Source organism: Brassica rapa, chromosome A08 (genome assembly GCF_000309985.2).
Source record: "Brassica rapa cultivar Chiifu-401-42 chromosome A08, CAAS_Brap_v3.01, whole genome shotgun sequence".
In the NCBI taxonomy this organism is placed as follows: Eukaryota; Viridiplantae; Streptophyta; class Magnoliopsida; order Brassicales; family Brassicaceae; genus Brassica; species Brassica rapa.
In genome coordinates this window covers 1,486,228-1,507,283 of record NC_024802.2, presented here as the reverse complement: position 1 = coordinate 1,507,283, position 21,056 = coordinate 1,486,228, and the positions used below count along the sequence as shown (strand labels likewise).

At 29.5% G+C, this 21,056-nt stretch overlaps 2 long non-coding RNA genes across 2 annotated transcripts in view; one reads left to right on the top strand and one right to left on the bottom strand.

The window, feature by feature from the left end:
* The first annotated feature begins 11,747 nt into the window (after nt 1–11,747).
* The window catches only part of LOC117127137, a 31,509-nt gene continuing 22,200 nt past the window's right edge, over nt 11,748–21,056 (top strand). The window contains exon 1 of the long non-coding RNA XR_004449940.1: nt 11,748–16,962. This is a non-coding gene — a long non-coding RNA (uncharacterized LOC117127137). The remainder of the gene's footprint in view (nt 16,963–21,056) is intronic.
* LOC117127142 lies at nt 15,669–19,050 on the bottom strand. Its single transcript, XR_004449945.1, has 2 exons — nt 18,915–19,050; nt 15,669–18,840 (listed from the first exon to the last, which is right to left on the bottom strand). It is a non-coding gene; the product is annotated as an uncharacterized LOC117127142 (long non-coding RNA).

Below are 21,056 nucleotides of genomic sequence, written 5' to 3'. Positions count from 1 at the left end.
ATTGAAAAATAATATAAGTTGAAAGTCTCATTTAATAAGTATCAAAAATAAAAGATATATAAAATATGTATCATTTTAAATTAAACTCTGTGCCATATAAAAATTCACAAATATCTTAATTTTAAAATTTACTTTGAACATGTTTTTGATAAAAAAATTTGAAAAAATATTGACAACTTAATTTTTTAAAATATTATAAATTACTTAAACCATTATTCCCACAGTGAAAATTTTGTTATCACTAATTTAGACTTTTTGCTATAACAGATACAAATGATAAAAAAGAAATGAGCAAAAAACATCATCTAATAAATATTAATATTAACATATATCATATATATGTTACTATCATTTAAATTTAATTATATATCATATCAAATAGAAAAAATATTTTTTTGTTTTATTAAATTTATTTATATGTTCGCACCAATTTAATTATATAAGTAGTAGATAATGACTTTTTAATTATTTAATATATATTTATTATTTCATAATATGCTATAAACATATAATATATAAAATAATTTACATATATAATGTTCAGTCCGCGCAAGGCTCGGATCTTAACCTAGTTAGAATTAAACCCGAACCTGAAACACAACCGGATTTTTATGATCTCTGAGAACTTAGATGACCAAAATTTAGGCATGGACAATCTGAGAACTTAGATGACCAAATTTTAAGCACGGACAATTTGTAACTGAATTCAAAATTAGAATTAAACGCGAACTGAAAAACCATATTTGTATCTGATCTGAAAACATATCAGAATAGATTATGTATGATAGATTATTAACCAAACTGAATGATTCAAAAAAATCTCATATTGGGTTATAAAATATAACAAATCTGAAATAGTATTAACCAAATCATACTCCAGCATATATAAAACTCAAATGTACCATAAAATGCTGAACCCGAAAACTCAAATAACTCGATTCGAACCCAAAAACCCAGACCCCAAATTGATTCTGAGTTTTATTAATTCAAACTGAATAAATCAAAATTTGTAAACAGAAAACCCAAATAGTAATGAAAAATTTACACAAGGGGTTGATCTGAATAATAGTATTTTCATGGTAGGTATTAACTAACTAAATCAATATTAGGTAATTCGTTAATTTATAACTGAATCAAAAATCTGAATTAAACTCGAACTGAAAACCATATTTATTTTTGATCCAATCCGAAAATATATCATAATAGATTATGTCATGGATTACTAACCAAACCTAAATGAATTTGGATTCAAAATAATCTTTATTCTTAGTTGTTAAATGTACGAAATCCAAAACGATATTTACCGAACCATACTTAAACATATTTAAAACTCAAATGTATCATAAGAAGCTGAACCCAAAAACTCAAATAATTCGATCCAAACCCAAACTCCCAGAACTAACCAAATTGATTCTGAGATTTATCTATTCAAACTGAATAAATCAAAATTTGTAAACATAAAACAAAAAATAGTAAGAAACAAGTTGCAATAGTGGTTAAACTGGATAAATAGGGGTAGGTATTAACTAACTAAATCAACATTAGGTAATTTGTTAATTAATAACTGAATCCAAAATCTGAATTAAACTCGAACTGAAAACCATATTTTTATTTGATCCAATCCGAAAATATATCATAATAGATTATGTCATGGATTACTAACCAAACCGAAATGAATTTGGATTCAAAATAATCTTTATACTTAGTTATAAAATGTACCAAATTAAAAACGATATTTACCAAACCATACTTAAACATATTTAAAACCCAAATGTATCATAAGAAGTTGAACCCAAAAAATCAAATAGTTCGATCCAAACTCCCAGAACTATAACAAAATCGATTCTGAGATTTATCCATTCAAACTGAATAAATCAGAATTTCTAAACATAAAATCCAAAATAGTAAGAAAAATGTTGCACAGATGAGCTGGATAAATATAATTTCAGGGGTAGGTATTAACTAACTAAGGGAGTGACTGGTTTTCCCGCTACCACACGCAAACGCAGCTTTTGCGGTTGTTAGCAATTATCGGCGGTTTGCAACAATCACTCAAATCGCTTTAAACCGTTTTGAAACGGCTCCAGCTAGCGTTTGCGGTTGCAGACGGTTGCGGGAGGGTAAATTTTTTTTCTTTTTTTTAAAACAATATATATACAAAAGTAAAAATATTTAATAAAAAATTTAAAATTCAAATTATGAAAATATTAAAATATATCTATTATATTTTAATTAATATTATAAAATTTTATAATAAAAATAATTTCAATAAATTTTCAAAAATTAAAATTATAACATTCTAAATATAAATTTTATATTTATTATAATTTTATGATTTTTGATATTTTTATAATTATATTAAATGTAAATATTGTTAATTTATTATTTGACTGTTACCGCATTTGGTAGTTAAACCAGTCATAAGTCACCAGCAAACGCACCAATTTTTAACCGCAGTACCAGTCGTACAAATCTCTTAAAACCGCTAGAAATCGCAACCGTCCGCATCCACAAACTCCCGCAACCGCGACCGCTGCGTTTTAACCAGTCAGACTCTAAATCAATATTAGTTAATTAGCAAATTAGTCAATTCATAACTGAATCGAAGTCTGAATTAAACTCGAACTGAAAATCTTATTTTTTATTTGATTCGGTGTGAAAAATATATTAGAATAGATTATCTTCTGGATTAGTAACCAAATCAAAATGAATTTGGATTCAAAATAATTCTTTATACGTAGTTATAAAATGTACTAAATCCAAAATGGTATTAAACAAATCATACTTAACCATATATAAAACTTAAATGTAGGAAGCTGAACCCGAAAATCATATAATTCGATCTGCACCCAAATGACTATAACCAACCAAATTGATTCTGAGATTTACCCATTATGACTGAATAAATCAAAATTTTGTAACCGGAGAACCAAAAGTACTAATGAAACAAATTGCACAAAAAGGGTTAGTCTGAACAAATATAATTTCAGGGGTGGATACTGACTAATTAACCAAATATCAGGGACCTATATGAGAATAAAATTTTCTTTTGATTTCACTCCTTTATGAATCAAACAACGTTGACAATTAAACCAATTCGTCTTAATAATGTCAAAAGCCCTTCTCTCTCCCATCACATCCACCGATCACTCCCAAGCTCAAGAAACAAGTCAACGACACCGTCACCCTCCTCAAAACCCAGCAAAAGTGGTCTAAACACGATGAAGAACTCCCTTCGTGGACAAGATTGAAATAGAGGTTCGATTGGCTATCGAATCAGAGAAAAGACGAGGAGTTCTTTTCAAATGGGTTCGCTTCTTCTTCGTTCCTAAAGCTCTTAGACACATAATCCTCGACGAGTTTCAAAACCTGTTGGGTCATCTCAGAGAAGAGAATGTGAAGCTTACTCATGAAGCCGTGGAGGTTTATAAACATGTAGTTGAATCGTACGGTTGTGTGCCTAATGTGATTGCTTGCCAATTTTTTTTAGTGAGGTTTATCAAAACAAAATATTTGCGTGCCAAAATGAAATTTTACCAAGTGTTTTCACCTCTAAAATGACATTCCTGCTATAATAGTGATGTTTGGATTCCCGCTTAATAAAAATCTTTCCTAGCACGAATTTAATGCTATGATAGATTTGTGCTCCCATTTTGACACTTTTAGTAGCAGTTAGTGAATTCGTGCTACCGTGCAAACAATTGGCTTTTTCTCTACTAAGGTAGTTTCTAACTCTCTTTCTTCTGCTTGCTTTTGCTCTTCCTAGGGCTCTCTCTCCCTCTTTCCTTAGCGGCTCTTGAGATTTTGTTTTGTCTAAAGTTTTTCTGTGTATTGCCACAAGAAATTAGGTTAAAAACTTATAGTGGTTAACTAACTCCTAGACCCAATATCAATCTCATGATGTTATATCATTGCCCCAAATCCAAATTTTTGTGCTTTTTTTAATCTAGATTATCAAAGCTATCAATGCAGATTTCTTCCATTCTATCCATTTGACCTTCTAGGTAAATTTTTGAACTCCTTGACTTGTTGATCCAAACGCACATAATTTTAGCACAAAGAATGGTACGGACATAATATTTTTAATGAAGCTTCTATGTGTTTGTAAAGAAAAAGAAGTATATACCAATCACAAACATAACTAAACAAGAAACTGCAGATGGATGACAAACAAATTTAGCATACGTTTTGGTGGAACTACCAACATTGTTAGCTTTCACAGAGAGAAAAGTTGTACCTCATGGGGCCAAATACATAGTCTTTAATTGTTGGGTATCAGCCAGTTTCTACATCTTAATCTACCCACATAAATTTTGATTTGGACCTCTTCCTAGGCTACCTGAACCAAACGCAAAGCTTATAATCAATGCTCTTTTTCATAGAAGGTTGGACTTTAAACTACATATTACATAAACTAATGTCACTAGCAAGTCTTTGAAATTGAAATTGATGAATACATTGTACTATCGTTCATACTTTGAAATTAGCAATTCCGTTATGAAGGAACGAGCTTGAATATCATAAACTTGAGACAGAAGAATCAATAGAAAATATTAGTCGAGACAATAAAGAAATTCCTGAAATTTACTCAAACACATGCTGGAGAATATAATTGAACACTTGTATACTAGGTTGATACTCACGCATTGCGTGGAGTCAGATGGGTATAAAAATTATATATATCTAAAGTAAGGCTGTTCAATATGGTCTTCAGCCCGATTTTGGTTCGGTTTTTTTGTATTTCGGTATATAAAAGTTAGATACTATATTAAAATCGTATCTACTTTGGTTTGGTTCGGTTTATATACTGTCAATTTTAAGTTTATTTGATTTTATACCAAAAAACTTAAACTATATTTATCTTTTATAATATTTTTTCAATTTAATTTTGTATGATTAAAATTTGAATTTATTAAACAGTACTATAATTTTTAAATAGGATGTTTTTCTATTTGATTTAACTATCAAAATAACTATTAGATAAATTATAAATATTTAAAAAAATACCAAAAATAACAATTCCAAAAGATTAAAAATGGACGAATGCACATACTTTTGATATAATAATAAAAGATCGACCTTAAAAACAAATACAACTTACTTGTCTAGAACATCCCCTATATATTAATCCTGGAGCATTGCAACATGTTTTTGTAGCCACATGTCATCACGAGGATGAATCTTAGAATTCTTAGAAAAATAATTGTTGGTCCATATAAACATATACTATGATTTTTATATGGTAATTAATGATTATGAATAATACAATCAGATTAAGAACATAATAAAAATTAGATCTTTTCTTATATGTTATATTTTGAATTTTTAAAAACAACTATAAATTACTAAAAATGGTAAAAGACTCACACTGAATTTGTTGTGATCAATGGTTTAACTTTTTTTTTGTTCAAGCAAGATACAAATGATCAAATATCGTAGGGTGGACATTCGGATACCCGTTCGGATTCGTATCGGATATTTCAGTATAAGTGTATAGAATACGTTCAGGTATTTCTACACTTCGGGTCAGGTTCGGGTATTTTATGTTCGGGTTCAGATATTTTGGGTCGGTTTCGAATATTTAAATTTTGAAGAAAAAATAAATAAATAATTCATTTTTAAGTTTTTTGTATTTAAAATATACTTTTAACTTAAATGGGTTTCAAATTTTTAAAAGATAAAACTATTAATAGGTTTGAAGCTAAAACTTTAAAAATAGAAAGACACTAATATAGTTGTTGTTTTGAAATTTTAGATGAAATTTTGTTAATGCAAGTAACAATAGGTGGATATGTATTTTAAATGAGTAGCAAATGATTTTGTCCATAATTATATGTATACTATCTAATTTTGAGCAATGTGCATCATTAATATAATTATTTTGAATAAAATGAGAGAAATAAACTAGAAATATGGGGTTAATTATATTTATGTTTGGATCGGTTCGGATTTTTGGATCGGATTCAGATATGGGTTCGGTATCAAATAAAATGTCAGCCCTAATAAATCATATGAATATAAAGTCTCATTAATTGATATTCATATTATATATGTGTATATGTTAATATAATTTGAAAGAAATTATATACTATATAAAAATATGTTAATTTCAAAATTTGTAGTGAAAACGTTATTGAGATCTTAATATATTAATTTTGAAATTAGTGTTGAAAAATCTTACATTAAAAGTTTTGTAGTTAACAATTTCATTTTTTGTTACAGTAAATATACAAATGTTATAAAATCATATAAGTAGGAAGTATCAATAATAAATATTTATATTAAAATATACTATATATCTATGTCAATATCACTAAAGTCTAATTTATACCATATAAACTAAATAAAATAATTGTTTTGATTTATTTATCAAAAATACAACATGTATTGGTTTTGATTTATGTGTTTACTCTTATGTATATACTTTTATGTATAGAAATTATTTTTAAATAGGTAGGTCTAATATCTTATTTGATTCTGATAATCCGAGAAACATACTTCTTCAATCGAAGTGATTTTTAATATTAGAAGTACTATATATATTATTTCATTCATATTAAATAATATAGTCTAAATTTTTATTCTTAAAAATATTTTAATGAAATATCATGACAAAATTCCAATCACCTCATTTTGAGTTAGTTCGAAGAATGAGAGATTTGATCATTCGTCTAATATTTGTTTCTGTCTAATACACTATCTAGCTATTATAATTATAAAAATGAGAGATTTGTACTATTTTTTATAAGTTTTCTGGTTTTTCATTTAATAAATCAAACAATTATTAGTTTATACGTAGTTTACATATACTAGAATTATAAAGTATTATATATATTTTTATTTGTATACTCTTAAATAACTAAATCTCAAAATAAGTAATTTGTTTTGGTGTTGTAGAATTAGATGATTTTAGGTCCGAACTGGTAAATATATACTAGAAAGACATTTATATTTCAAGTCTGCACTTATATTCTATAACAACTTGATATATTAGATTTGTACACTAACCTCTTAAAAGAGTTTGTTGGTGATTGTTTTCAAATTTTTGATTCTTATATATGTATCTAGAGTGGAACTAATTTTTACAGATATCCAAATTTTTAAATTGACATTTATGTAATTCTCTAAATTCATAGAATAAGTTAAAAAAAAGAAAATAAACTCGTATCAATGAAGTAGAGACAAGAATGAAAACACAATTTTATAGAGGTAGGAAATGAAATCACTTATGGAGAGTAAGTAGTAAACAAATCGAGAGCGGAAAACCAAATCCCATTTTTTCACTATACAATCGATGTTGCCTATTTGGTTTTGGTGATTTGTGTCAGCCAGAAAACTTAATTTCTTTTCGTACATATGAAATCTTAAAAATAATTAAAATGAGCTGTAATACATTAACTCTTCAACAATGATGATAAATTTAAGAGACCAACTTCGTCATTTTTCAATAGCAAAATGTTAAAAACCATTTAATTAACAAACATTATTATATGAACTCACCCCGCGCATGTGCACGGGTTATCATCTAGTATATCTATCTATCTATATATATAAAGTTAACATTTTCTTTTCTTTTGACAAGTGGCAGGGAGGTTTGCTGCCACATGTCCTTCTTTATTTCTCTGAAAATTCATATATTTGTCAAATTAAAAAAATTACCAATGGAATTTTAATAATGCAAAAACGCATAAATTTATGATAAATTAACAGATAACATAAGGACAAAATTACGATAATTCCAAATCTAATAGAATTGTTTAGAACTTTAGTTATCTAATCTTTTTTTGCATTAAGTATCCATATATGAAGTTTGATAATCTATTTAATTGGTCACTAAAATTCAAGATGAATAAAAAAATAAGTAAAATAATATAAAAATATTTTTAATATTTAATTTATTTTCAAAATAAAATAAACTTTCACTATTTTATTATTTTAACTATTTTCGATAATTTATTTATAAATTATATATTTCTTTTACTATTAAAAATCATAAATTAAGAAGAAGAAACTAGAGCACAACACATTATCTAAACCTAAAACTTCTACAATCACAGAAAAAACAAATATGTCATAGTAACATTTATTAAGTAAAGATCTAGAGCTGAAAGGAGATCAATAATGAAGACTAACTCAACTCACATTATCATAGAGTGTCTTGGCCAAAATAAGCAGAGACCAGGAAAAGATAGAAAGATAAAATCAGAGACAACGCAATCTCCGAACTAAAATGTGTGTGATCAAGCACCAATGCAAAAAATCAAAAAAGCGAAATAATCACCAGAAGGCAAAAGTAAGCATGAATCAGGAAAACACATGCCTAAAACAGTGAAAGTTCAACTACCAGCTAAGAGGTAAGAAACACCTCACAAACTAAATAAGTACAGACAAGGCGTCCATGCCAGCGAAGAACCACAAAGCTCTGGATAGAAGGGACCAAAACTCCAAGAGACTAACTTTGTACACCTACACCCAGGGAATAAGAGGAAACAGATAAACAGCCTGAGGATATAAAAATGGAAGCCAACCACCAAAAACTAGAGCCCAAGCTTGAGATCAGAAACAACATTCCAAGCCTACTGAGTATACACGAAGGAAAACACTATCCAAACCTTGAGTGACAAACATGGAGAAAGAGAGAGACACTAAAGAAGCAAGACACAATGTAAAATACAACGAAATGAAAGAACATAGAGAAAAGGGAGAGAAAAAACTAAATCAGCAAGCCATATAGCCGTCCTCGAGATATGAAAGAGAGCATATAAGTCGTATCACCAAAAACCACATCTTGAAAACAAAGATGAACATGGACTATCAACGGAAAACTAACGACAAGGAAGACAACATCACGGACGCCTAAACTCTAACCAACCCATGGAGATGCAGTCTCTAACATCGGAAGAAGAAAAGCAGCCAATATTGATCGGAAAAGCTTACAACACAGTGAGAAACAGCTGCACAACTTTGAACTCATAAACCCAATTTCGAACAAGTAGAAGATAATCTCACATGAGAAGCAGGCGAAGAAAACTTTATTTCAAAACATACCAATCATTTCTGGAAAAAACACCGCACACCGGACAGTTAAACAAAATACATATGCAGTGATAGGTTAACGTCAAATTATGAGAAGATGGCAAAAAACATCTTAAAAAAATTAATTTTGAAAATTTTGAAAATAAAATAAAATACAATTATGACGTTAAAACTGTTAATTTTTGAATCAACAAATGTCTAAATGCAAAGTTATTGAAATTCAATATGCTTTATATCAGATGATCACTTTACAACTAACAAGTTTTACTATACACACAACAATACATTATTAAAAAAACAAACACAAAATATATTAACCTATCATCTACTACTACATAACATAATAAAAATACCAAATAATGCTCTTAACAAATAAAGATGACCACATAATTACATCTTCCAAAAAATTATACGTAATACTAATAAAACAATATTCCACGCGAATCGCGGACTACCCCCTAGTTTTATATAAAGTAATAGTTAGATTAATGTGATACATTCATTAGCATTAACTACTATGAAAGTTAATTATTAGGCAATTCATTGCTTAGTGCCAAAGTATTTTTTAATCTTCAATAGAATTATTAGGCAATTCATTGCTTAGTACTGAAGAATTGTATAGCAATCATAATATTCTATATATTGCAGTTGTTTAAGCCTTCTAAAGTCTGACGTGGCAGAATTATGTGGTAGTTGTTTAAGCCTTCTAAAGTCTGACGTGGCAGAACTATAAGACATTAAGAAATATCATAGTTTATAAATTAACTCCCTAGCGAAATACAATTTTCAACAGTCACATATACATAGTCTAAAAATAAGACGGCATGTGCACCTATGCTATGTCAAACCATAGTGTAATCAATCAGTATTATTTATCGTATATGTTTTTCTTTTCATGTAAGCATAACTATTTAATAACGTCTACAAATACGTTTTATAGGGATAACTATCAAATGTTCTCATTTTACTTCAAGTTTGTAAAAAATAGAGCATGTAATTTTCTATGCATTATGTATGAAAATAAACAAATCTACATCACTTACAAAAATTATTGACAAGAACATTATCGCTAGTTAGTATTATCTACCTTGATTAATAAGAACATTCACCACTGTAATAGAATAATGCTACACAAGTTTCAGTTAATCTTCCTGATTTTCTCATATCAACTTTATTAATTATATTGTATATGTAGCAAACGTGGTTTAACCAGAAAAATTTAGTCACTTGATAAAAAAAACTTTATAATATGTACTATGATATTGTTTAAAGGGTCATAACTATGTCTATTTGCATGAATGGTTGGGAGGTCCTTCTTCAATTTGTTCTAGAGAATTTTTGTTCTAAATTCATGTAATTATTACTGTAAGTGAAGTATATAAAAAAGGCAAATTACTTTTGAGTTTCATGTGTTTCAAAAAGTACTGCTTTAAAATTTAACCGGTTCATATCACAAATTAATATAGGGATATGTTAAATCAATCATTACCAGTTTTGGTATTTATGTTAAACAAATTTTTTTTTTTTATCATTTTTTTTCATGGGAAAGCTGCCAATGGAAATATTAATAATCGTGTGAGGCAGGTCCATAAAAATATGTTTGTTAAGTCTTTGTGGCCAATGCATTGTATTATTAATATCCCCTATATATTAAAAAAGAAACATTACAACATTTGAACCATGACACGTGTCATCACGAGAATCAATTTCAAAATCCTTAGAAAAATAAGTTGGTAGTTATATAACAAATAACATTATATATGTATAAATAAAATGATCAAATATATAAAAAACATTATCGATAATATATACAAATAAACTCACCTTGCGCAAGACGCATATCTTATCCTAGTTCTAGCATTAAAACACCGAAAAAAATTGATTGAGTTTGGTTAGGTTCAATTGAAATTAAAATGAATCTTAAGTCTTAACCAACATCAATAATAAAAAAACCGTATATTAATTATTTTTTCCATTGATATGATTTTCAAATATTTTTCGAATGAAAACATGCATCGTGTATTGTCGTTCTATGATTTTTTTTTTTTTAATTCTCTTGTGATTTGTTCATCATTTCTCTACGGTTCAGGTTCAGATATTGAAAGAAACGTTTGACAGCTGAAGAACCTTACTCGGTATATAAAGGCGATTTGCTATGTATTATGCTGAAGAACCTTTGAATAGCAATCGGTAGGGCCAATATCATTTCTTAGTTTTTAATGTATGTGTTCAGTTTGGATCAAAACATTACCTACGAAAATTTATACTACATATTTAATTTATTATAATATCATTACTTTATACTCACGAGGTTTGTCAGCTTTTTTTGTACGATGAAATGTTATATCCCTTATAAATTAATTGACAAATATTACAACATTGTTTTGTAGCCACGTGTCACCATGAAAATGAAATTCAAAATTCTTAAAGAAATATGTTGGTCCATCTTAACTTATATTATGCTTTTTATTAAATTAACTATTAAATTGATAAATATTGTGCAAAATAATATTTTCTCACTTGCCTTAAATAAAAGCTACAAAATTGTCTAATATGGTTAAAGTATATATGATAATTAATGATTATCAATAATAAATATTTGATAATAATTTTTGTATCTTAGCTCCTTTTTTTTTAATTTTATATTATTAAAAAATATTAAACAACCACATTAACCATATAACAAACAAATTTTTTTTTTCTTATATGTTATATTTTGAATTTTTAAAACGATTATAAATTACTAAAAACATTAAGTGCCTCACACTAAAATTTTGTGATCAATAATTTAATTTTGTTTTGGTAATAACAAGATACAAATGATCACATCGTATGAATATGAATCCTCCTTTACTAGACATTCATATTATATATTAATATAGTTTAAAATTAAACTATATAACATAGAAAAATACTTAAATATGATAATTTCATAAATTGTATTGGAAAAGTTTTGAAACATTAATATTTTAATTTTGAAATTTGCGTTAAAAAAATTGCACATTAGAAATTTTGTGTTTATCACATGAGTATAAATTCTCAATAATAAAATATTGATATTAAAATATACTATATATCTATATCCATGTCATTGAAATTTAGTTATATACCATATATAATAAATAAAATGATTGTTTTGATTTATTTACAAAAAAATATCCTAAATAAACAAGATGTATTGTTTTGATTTACGTGTTTACTCTAATTTAATTATATACATAATACGTAAATGAATACAAATAGATAATAATACATAAACAAATATTTTTATATATAACTTTCATCCCACGCAATTAAGCGGGTCTTAAGCTAGTTAGGTAGTAAATGATTTGATTCGTATGTATTACGCTAGAGCTTAATTATATTACACTAAGGTTTAGGTAAACTCTTTGTAATGATACCATATCAGCAATTAAAATGCTTAAGGGAGTGACACATAAGCAAGATCACTTTGTAATTAGTACAAAACTAAGATTATATTTTTTTTAAAGATCATCAATTAATATATAAGTGATATTTATATTCACTTGTTCACTTCTCATTATTTAATAAGAAGTACAATTTACATTTTGACACTCTTAATCCAAAATTTTCATGAGAAAATTGGCTCCAAAAAAGTTTTTTAAAAGAAAAAAAACTTGGCCCCAAAAAGCAATTATAATAGCAATAGTGAAAGTGATACTCACTTAAAAGAGGATGAGCCTGAGCGTAAACAATCTGTTTGTACAATTGTCACGGTTTAGTTTTTCTACTGTATAACAGGATGTCGGTTTGACTTATATAGTTCACATGTCATATAATTTATTATCTGGATTAACATAAGACTGTCATTATTGGAAAATAATTAGGTCAACTCAAGAATAATATGCATTAAAAACCATAATGAAAGGGATAAGTACAAGATTTTTGTATATCTTTGTTCATTATTGTTTATAACTATAAGATAAGGATATAATAATTAAAAAACGGTTTACATCTTTCTTTTTTATCTTTTGGTTAATGTTTTCCCCATCTAAAGGTTGATACCACAGTTACGAAATAGTCGCTTCCTTATCTCCTTGAAAACCTTCTGTACCGTCTGGTATCACAAGATCAATCTTTGGTTCATCATTCCGGTTCATAACACCATGACTCCTGTTAACCGGTAAACTTGGAAGCTTAGAGAGTCCATCCATATAGTATTGCATCATATCCATTTGTGGGGCCAAGGGAGAGGGCAAAAGCTGAGAGGTCGAAACGGAAGAATGCAGCATACCTAACCCAAGGGTTTGCATGCTAGGATCTTGAGACATAGACGAACCGGATTTTTTCTTTCTACTGGATTGGCTTATGCGTTCAGGTGGTGGAACGTGCTCATGTATCCCGTCGTATGTAGCCACCACTAACTTCACATTGTCTACGCTTCTCTCCACATGCTTCGTCACCTTACACCCAGTGTATGTGCATCTGTAGTAACTCCTGCGATTACCAGTGGCGATTACCATTTACACCAAAATAAATATATAATATTTTTTGTCAAAATGCCTGACTAATTTTGAAGTGAAAGAAATATATAACCTTGGATTTGGATTCCCTGTGACAACTTTTTGACCATATTTTCTCCAGCGAAAACCATCGTCAGGATGGTTTTCTTCGTTTTCAACCTGAATTATGACACTTTGGGTCTTGTTTTTTGGTCTTGTGACTCCAATAATGTTTGATACCATATTTTCCCTGCGAGGAATTATGTAATTCAGGTAAATTTTATTATTAAACATATCAATTATAAATTGAGTTAATATATAGTTTTATTATTATTATTATATATTGATTACTCAATGTTGACTTGGAACTTTCTCTTTCGAGATGGAGGTTCTATAACAACGTTGTGATCTTTGACTTTGTCTTCCTCTTGGTTGTATTCTCTGTCCTTGTCATTATCTTTGCTACCACTTTCAAGGGAGATAGTGTTCATAAAATCAGCTTCAGCAACAACATCAGAATCAAAAGAAGGGACTAAAGGAGGACCAGTGGGATCGACATTAGATTCATGAGATGTGATATAAACAGATTTTTCCATTGGAATATCATCAGAGCCTGTTTTACATGTAAAAAGAAATATATTAATATTCGGAAAATCTAAACTGAAGCAAACTCTAGACACTAGAAACTCTATTACCTCCTTGAGTAGGCAGATCAACGTCGATTGGCTGATGAGGAAGATTGTTGTTGGATATAATCATTGTTGCATGGGCATCACCAGAACTTTCCACCGTCTCAGGAGGCGCATCATTAGGGATTGAACACGGAGGGATAATCTGGAAACATAAATTACACAAAGACAATAAACAGTTAGGTTAATCATATATTAATATTATTTTTGGAGACAATAATATATATCACGTGTAAGAGATCAATCTTAGACTTATTAAAGACATTGTTACTTACCTGTGAAGAAGAGTTAGACAACATATTTGGAGATTGTAAAAATGGAGAGAGACTGAATCCTGGAGATATTACGAGGATAGGAGAGGGAACAAGAATCGGGTTCCTGAACGAATTAGCAAATGGACTGATGCTCTCTATCTCGAGCGATGGAATATCAAATCCTACCATTCTGTTGCGGAGACCACCAGATCTTTGTTCAGACTGAGGATCAGGTGATACGTTGGTTTGAGGGAACGCCTTGCTGATCGGATTTAGACCATTTTCGTTTTGATCCAGCATTGCTAATGCCTCTCTTATGCGAGGACTGGACAGTGGGGACAAATCATCCATAAAGTTTCCATCATAATCATTCATTTTTTGGGGTGAAAATCTTGAAAGGTCAACAAAAACCACACAAAAACAAGATCCTTGAAAACTGAAAAACTATTTGGAATACAAAGTAATGTAATGTAAAGCAGTAAAGGTGATATAATCTGGGAAATTTTAAATAGTTGGATAGTAATGAATAATTTATTTATAGATGTAAACGAAAAGCCTTCTTTAAAGGAATCTAGGTATTGTATGTGTTGCATAGAAGGGAGGTGGTCTTCTTATAGTAAAATTCAACCATTTTATTTTGGTAACAATTTTATGTGGTCAAACTTTCTTAATCCAAATTTTCTCAATTCTTAAAGAAGTTTTAATTACCTTTTACTTCTTTTTGGTTTCTTATGAAAGGTGTATATTTCATTCCGGTTTTATCAAAAAAATACCAAAGCTAACGATATTATTCAAAATTTTGATTTTCTTTTCCCGTATTGTATTTATTCCAAAACAAATAAAAATAGTTTGTGGTTAAAAATAATTAAGTTCAGTCAATTATTTGTAATTTGATTATTTTAAAATTATAACAATGTTTAAAATATTTTGGCATGGTTTTATTTGAGTTTATACTATAAACGTCTCCATTTAGAAACCCACTTGGCACCCTAATCTCTTGGTATATGTTATTTTTTTGTCTGGTAGGGATGATTGTGACGTGTGCTTTGATAACATGGAAAGCTTTGATGTGTCACTGGAAGTGAATCCCCTGTTTACTCATAGTGAATATGATACCTAGTAGGGGGATATATTGTTCTTGCACATGAGTAATGACCCCATCCGAGCTGGCGAAAGTGTTGTTTTCAATATTGATGCAAGTTTCCCTTTCTCATTTTTTGTTTTGCTTACTTATGCATGAACCTTTCACCTCATTTGTATTTTTATTCATGCTTCTCTTTTCAGGGTCGTGATATTCCAATTGTCCATCGTGTCATTAAGGTAACTTTTTCTATAGATCTCCTCATTATCATCTCCCTGTGCTTAGATTGTAGCACCTAGATGATTCTGATTCTTTGGGGGTTCATTACATTACAGGTTCACGAAAGGGAAAGTACTGGAGAAATCGTTGTTTTGACCAAAGGTTCTGGTTTTATTTATTTGAATTGAGTGTGAGTTGTTTATCATATTGTTATCATTCAACGCCCATTTACATTTTCATTTCTATTGTTTACAGGTGACAATAACCTTGACCATGATAGAATTCTCTATGCTAAAGGTCAGCTTTGGCTTCATCGACATCATGTAATGAGTCGTGCTGTAGGATAATTAATTTACTTTAATCACATAAGTGTATAGTGTGTAAAGTAAACCAAAAGCTGTAGTTACTCATAAATGGTTTTACCTTTGTGCCTGCTTCAGCTTCTTGCCTTATGTTGGATGGGTGACTATAATCATGACAGAAAAGCCTATCATCTAGGTTAATACATTCTCTTTTCTCACTCTATGTCCAATCCACAATGAACACTCTGTGTCATTTTTTTAATCTTCTTCTTGCAGTATCTTCTCATAGCTGCATTGGGTATACTTGTTATAACGTCCATGGGTTGAGTCTTTTTGGATAGGAATTGACTCCTTTGGTTTATCATCCTTCTGGTCTTTGTTATTTCAATGGGTAATAGCAAGTCAAAGACTGGTCATTTGTTGTTTAGACCACTTTAATATATTACAATCAGAAAGCTAACTTTTAATCCTGGAGATTAGATTACCTAAATAAAAGAGATTTGTTTGCTTAGGATATGCTTTGTTTCGTTTTTCTTTCTCTCTCTTTAAAAAAATTAGTAAAAACAATAAAGAAACTCCTGAAATTTACTCAAACAAATGCTGGAGAGATATGATCAAACACTTGTATATATTTATACTCACTTGTACACTTCTCATTATTTAATATGACCTACAATCTAAAGTTTGCTACACTCTTAATCCAACTTTCTCATGAGAAACTTGGCTCCAAAAAGCTAATATAATGGCAAGAGTAAAAGTGATACTCACTTAAAAAGAGGATGAGCATGAGCGTAAACAATCTGTTTAATTGGATTATAGTCAGGGTTTAGTTTTTCTTCTGTATCACTGGATGTCGGTTTGATTTATATAGTTCACATATACATATAGTTTATTATCTGGATTAACCATCCTAACACAGTAACACTGTAACAATTGGAGAATAAATAGGTCAACTCAAGAGTAATATGCACTAAAACCATAATGAAATGGATAAGTACAAGATTTTGTATATCTTTGGTCATTATTATTTGTAATTATAAGATAAGGATTTATTAATTATAAAGGGTTTACATCTTTCTTTTTTATCTTTTGGTTAATGTTTTCCCATCTAAAGTTCGATACCAAAGTTACGAAATAGTCGCTCCCTTATCCCCTCGGATACCTCTGTACCGTCGGGTATCACAGGATCAATATTCGGTTCATCATTCCGGTTCATAACACCATGATTCTTGTCAACCTGTAAACTTGTCACATTCAGTTGTGGGGCCAAGGCAGAAGGGAAAAGCTGAGAGGCCGAAGAGGAATAAGGCGGCATACCTAACACAAGGGTTTGCATGCTAGGATCTTGAGACATTGCGACCGGATTTATTCTTTGTACTGGATTTGCTTATGCGTTCAGGTGGTGGAACGTGCTCATGTATCCCATCGTACATAGCCACCACTAAATTCACATTGTCTACGCTTCTCTCCACATGCTTCGTCACCTTACACCCAGTGTATGTGCATCTGTAGTAACTCCTGTGATTACCAAAATAAATATATAATATTTTTCCAAAAATGTCTGACTAATTTTGAAGTGAACGAAATATATAACCTTGGATTTGCATTCTTTGTGACAACTTTTGACCATATTTTCTCCAGCGAAAACCATCGTCAGGATGGCCTTCTTCGCTTTCAATCTGAATGATGACACTTTGGGTCTTGTTTCGTCTTTCACTCCAGTAATGTTTGATACGATATTTTCCCTGCGAGGGAATTATGTAAATGAGGTAAATTTTATTATATGAATTTAATTAAGATGTAAAGTTTATTTAATATATATATATATATGTATATATTTTCTACCAAAAAAAAAATATATATATATATATATCTTTTCTACCAAAAAAAGAGAGAAAGCTGCAAAGATCATTGAGATATTAAGACACGGTTTATTTTGTTTCTTGATGATGTTTGGGAGAAATTTGATCTTGGTAAGTGTTCTAAATCAGTTACTTTCCATACAAGAAATTTAGTATTTATATGGTTTATTTGTAACAGCAGTTTATCATTTATTTTATATACGGTGAAATCTGGAATTCCGCTACCTAATGCACATAATCGATCCAAGGTTGTGTTTACAACATGTACTGAAGAAGTTTGTAAGGATATGAGAGAAAAGACAAAGATCAAAGGGGATAAATTGGTTGCGAGAGAGCTTAGGATATGTTTGAGAGGAAACTTTGAAGAGCCAGCTACCCGGAGGTTGCAGTCAGGTGCGATGTCCTTCTTCTTGAGTAACTCTCTCCTCATTTCTCAGGTCTAAATTTCTTATATTTATCGAACTTTTTATATTGATAATTTTTCTAAACCAAAAGTTCAAAATCTATACTAGAATCATAATGACGGGGATAAGTACAAGATTTTGTACATCATGTAATTCAGGTCAAACTTATTATTCAATATATCAATTCTGAAATTTATTATTATTATAATTATAATAATAATAATAATAATAATAATAATTATAATAATAATTATTATTATTATTATTATTATTATTATTATTATTATTATTATTATATTCTACAACAATGTTGTGATCTTTGTCTTTGTCTTCCTCTTGGTTGTATTATTTGTCCTTGTCATCATCTTCGCTACCACTTTTAAGGGAGATGAGGTTCATAGCATCCTTTTCAGAAACAACTTCAGAGTCAAAAGAAGGGAGTAAAGGAGCACTAATAGGATCAGCATTAGATTCATGAGATGTGATATCAACAGACTCTTCCGTTGGAATATCAGCAGTGCCTTTTTTACCTGTAAATAACAACAATATTATTATTCTGAAAATCAAAACTGAAAGCGAATTCGAGACACTATAAATCTATTACATCCTTGAGGAGACAGATCGATGTCCATTGGCTGATGAGGAAGATTGTTGTTGGATATCATCATCGTTGCATGGGAGCCACCTGAACTTTCCACCATCTCCTGAGTTGCATCATTCGGGATTGGACTCGGAGGAAATCTTGAAACATAAGTTACACAAAGACAATAAAAATTTAGTTTTATCATATATTAATATATACATATAACGTGTAGAGATCAATCTTAAACTTATTAAACACATTGTTACTTACCTGTGAAGAAGAGTCAGTCAACATATTTGGAGATTGCAAAGATGGAGAAAGACTACTGAATCCTGGAGATGTTACGCTAACAAGAAAGCAAACAAGAGTCGGGTTGATGTGTTCCATATTCAGTGGTGGAATATCTCTTCCTATCCTTGCAGATACTCTTTCAACGATACCACCAGATCTTCGTTCAGACTGAGGAGTTGTTAAGCTGGTTCGAGAAGAGGTCTCGCTGATCGGTTTTATACCATTGTCGTTTTGACTATAATCACTCATTTTCGTTGGGGAGAAAACCCTGAAATATTAACAAAAACCGCATAAAAACAAAAGATCGTTGAAAACAGAATAATTATTTGGAATTCAAATAATTTAATGTAAAATTTATATAATTTGGGAGATTTTAAATAAAGTAATGAAGAATTTATTTATAGATGTAAAGGAAAAACCGTTTTCTTCAAACAAAACTAGGTAATGTGTGTGCTGAATAGAAGGGAGGTGGCCTTCTTATAGTAAACATCAACCGTTTCGTTTTGGTAACAGTTTTATGTGGTCAAACTTTCCTAAATGGTAACAATTTCATGTGGTCAAACTTTGGTCATCCAAGTGTCAGAAATTTCTAAAGAGGTTTTAATTAACATTTACATCTTTGTAGTTTTTATGAAGGTGTGTACTTCGGTCAGGTTTTATCAAAACAATACCGAAACCTCCTTAGCATGTTGGTTTGGTTAATTCAGAATATTCAGTTCCGGCAGTTCAGTTTTCGGTTAGTTCGGTTCAACATACATAATACCGAATTAACCAGAAATAAAGTTTGGTACAGTATTCGGTTAGTTCGGTTTTAAAAACCCTACAAAAATGTTTTTTACAGTTAGATATCTGTATAATTTTTTTAAATTATATATAAATTCGGTTAGTTATTCGAAAATGTTTAGTATAGTTATAATTATTTTAAGAAGAAAACCAAAGTAACCGATTGTCGAACCAAACTCAAATGAAACAAAGTTTTTTTAAAAACCTACAATAACGAACGAAACTTCTGGACGACGTAACCAAAATTTTGGTTTGGTTGGGAAGTTTGGTTTTAATCTAAGGCCTACCAAAAACTAACTATATTATGAAAAACCTTGTTTTTTTCCCCGTATTTTATTTATACTAAGAGAAATCAAAATATTTTGTGGTTAAAAAATTAACTTCTGTTAATCTATACTATTATTTTTCCAATAAAAAATAGTAAGTATTCGTAAGACGTTTATGTCCGCAAGTGTGGGAAAAATACCTAGTTAATTAGTATTGATTATTGAAAGATTATAACAATGTTTAAAATATGTTTTAGAACATGATTATGTTTATATCTGCTTTATAAAAAATTTCTAAATATGTGTTTATTATAAATTATTTAATCATTGGTTTCAAAAATGTTGTGTATCGTGAGGATCCAAAGAAGAGATCTCCATCGCGGGAGAAGTGGTAATAGATGTAAAAAAGACAAAATATCCATGTTCGATATTATCGATAATTGGTGTAGAGAAAAACAAATTATCAAAGAGAATTTCAAAGAAGAGATTTTAGGTTTGAGAGTCTTCATTCTCTTGATACCATTAAATAGAATGGATAAGTGTTTGTATATTGATTCACCAAAGAGAGTATTTATACAAGAAGTTGTATCGTAATCCTAACGGGATATAGTAGACTCGTATATAGATTACATCAAATATGTCAACTGTATTTATATCTATAATCTGTAACGAATGTTTTTTTTTCAGAGCAGTTTTGGTTGCTTATGTGATGATAAATGATTAGGGTGGCTACCCTAATCATTTATCATCACAGAAGCAACCAAAACTGCTCTGAAAAAACATTCGTTACAGATTATAGATATAATCTAAACATTATCTAAAC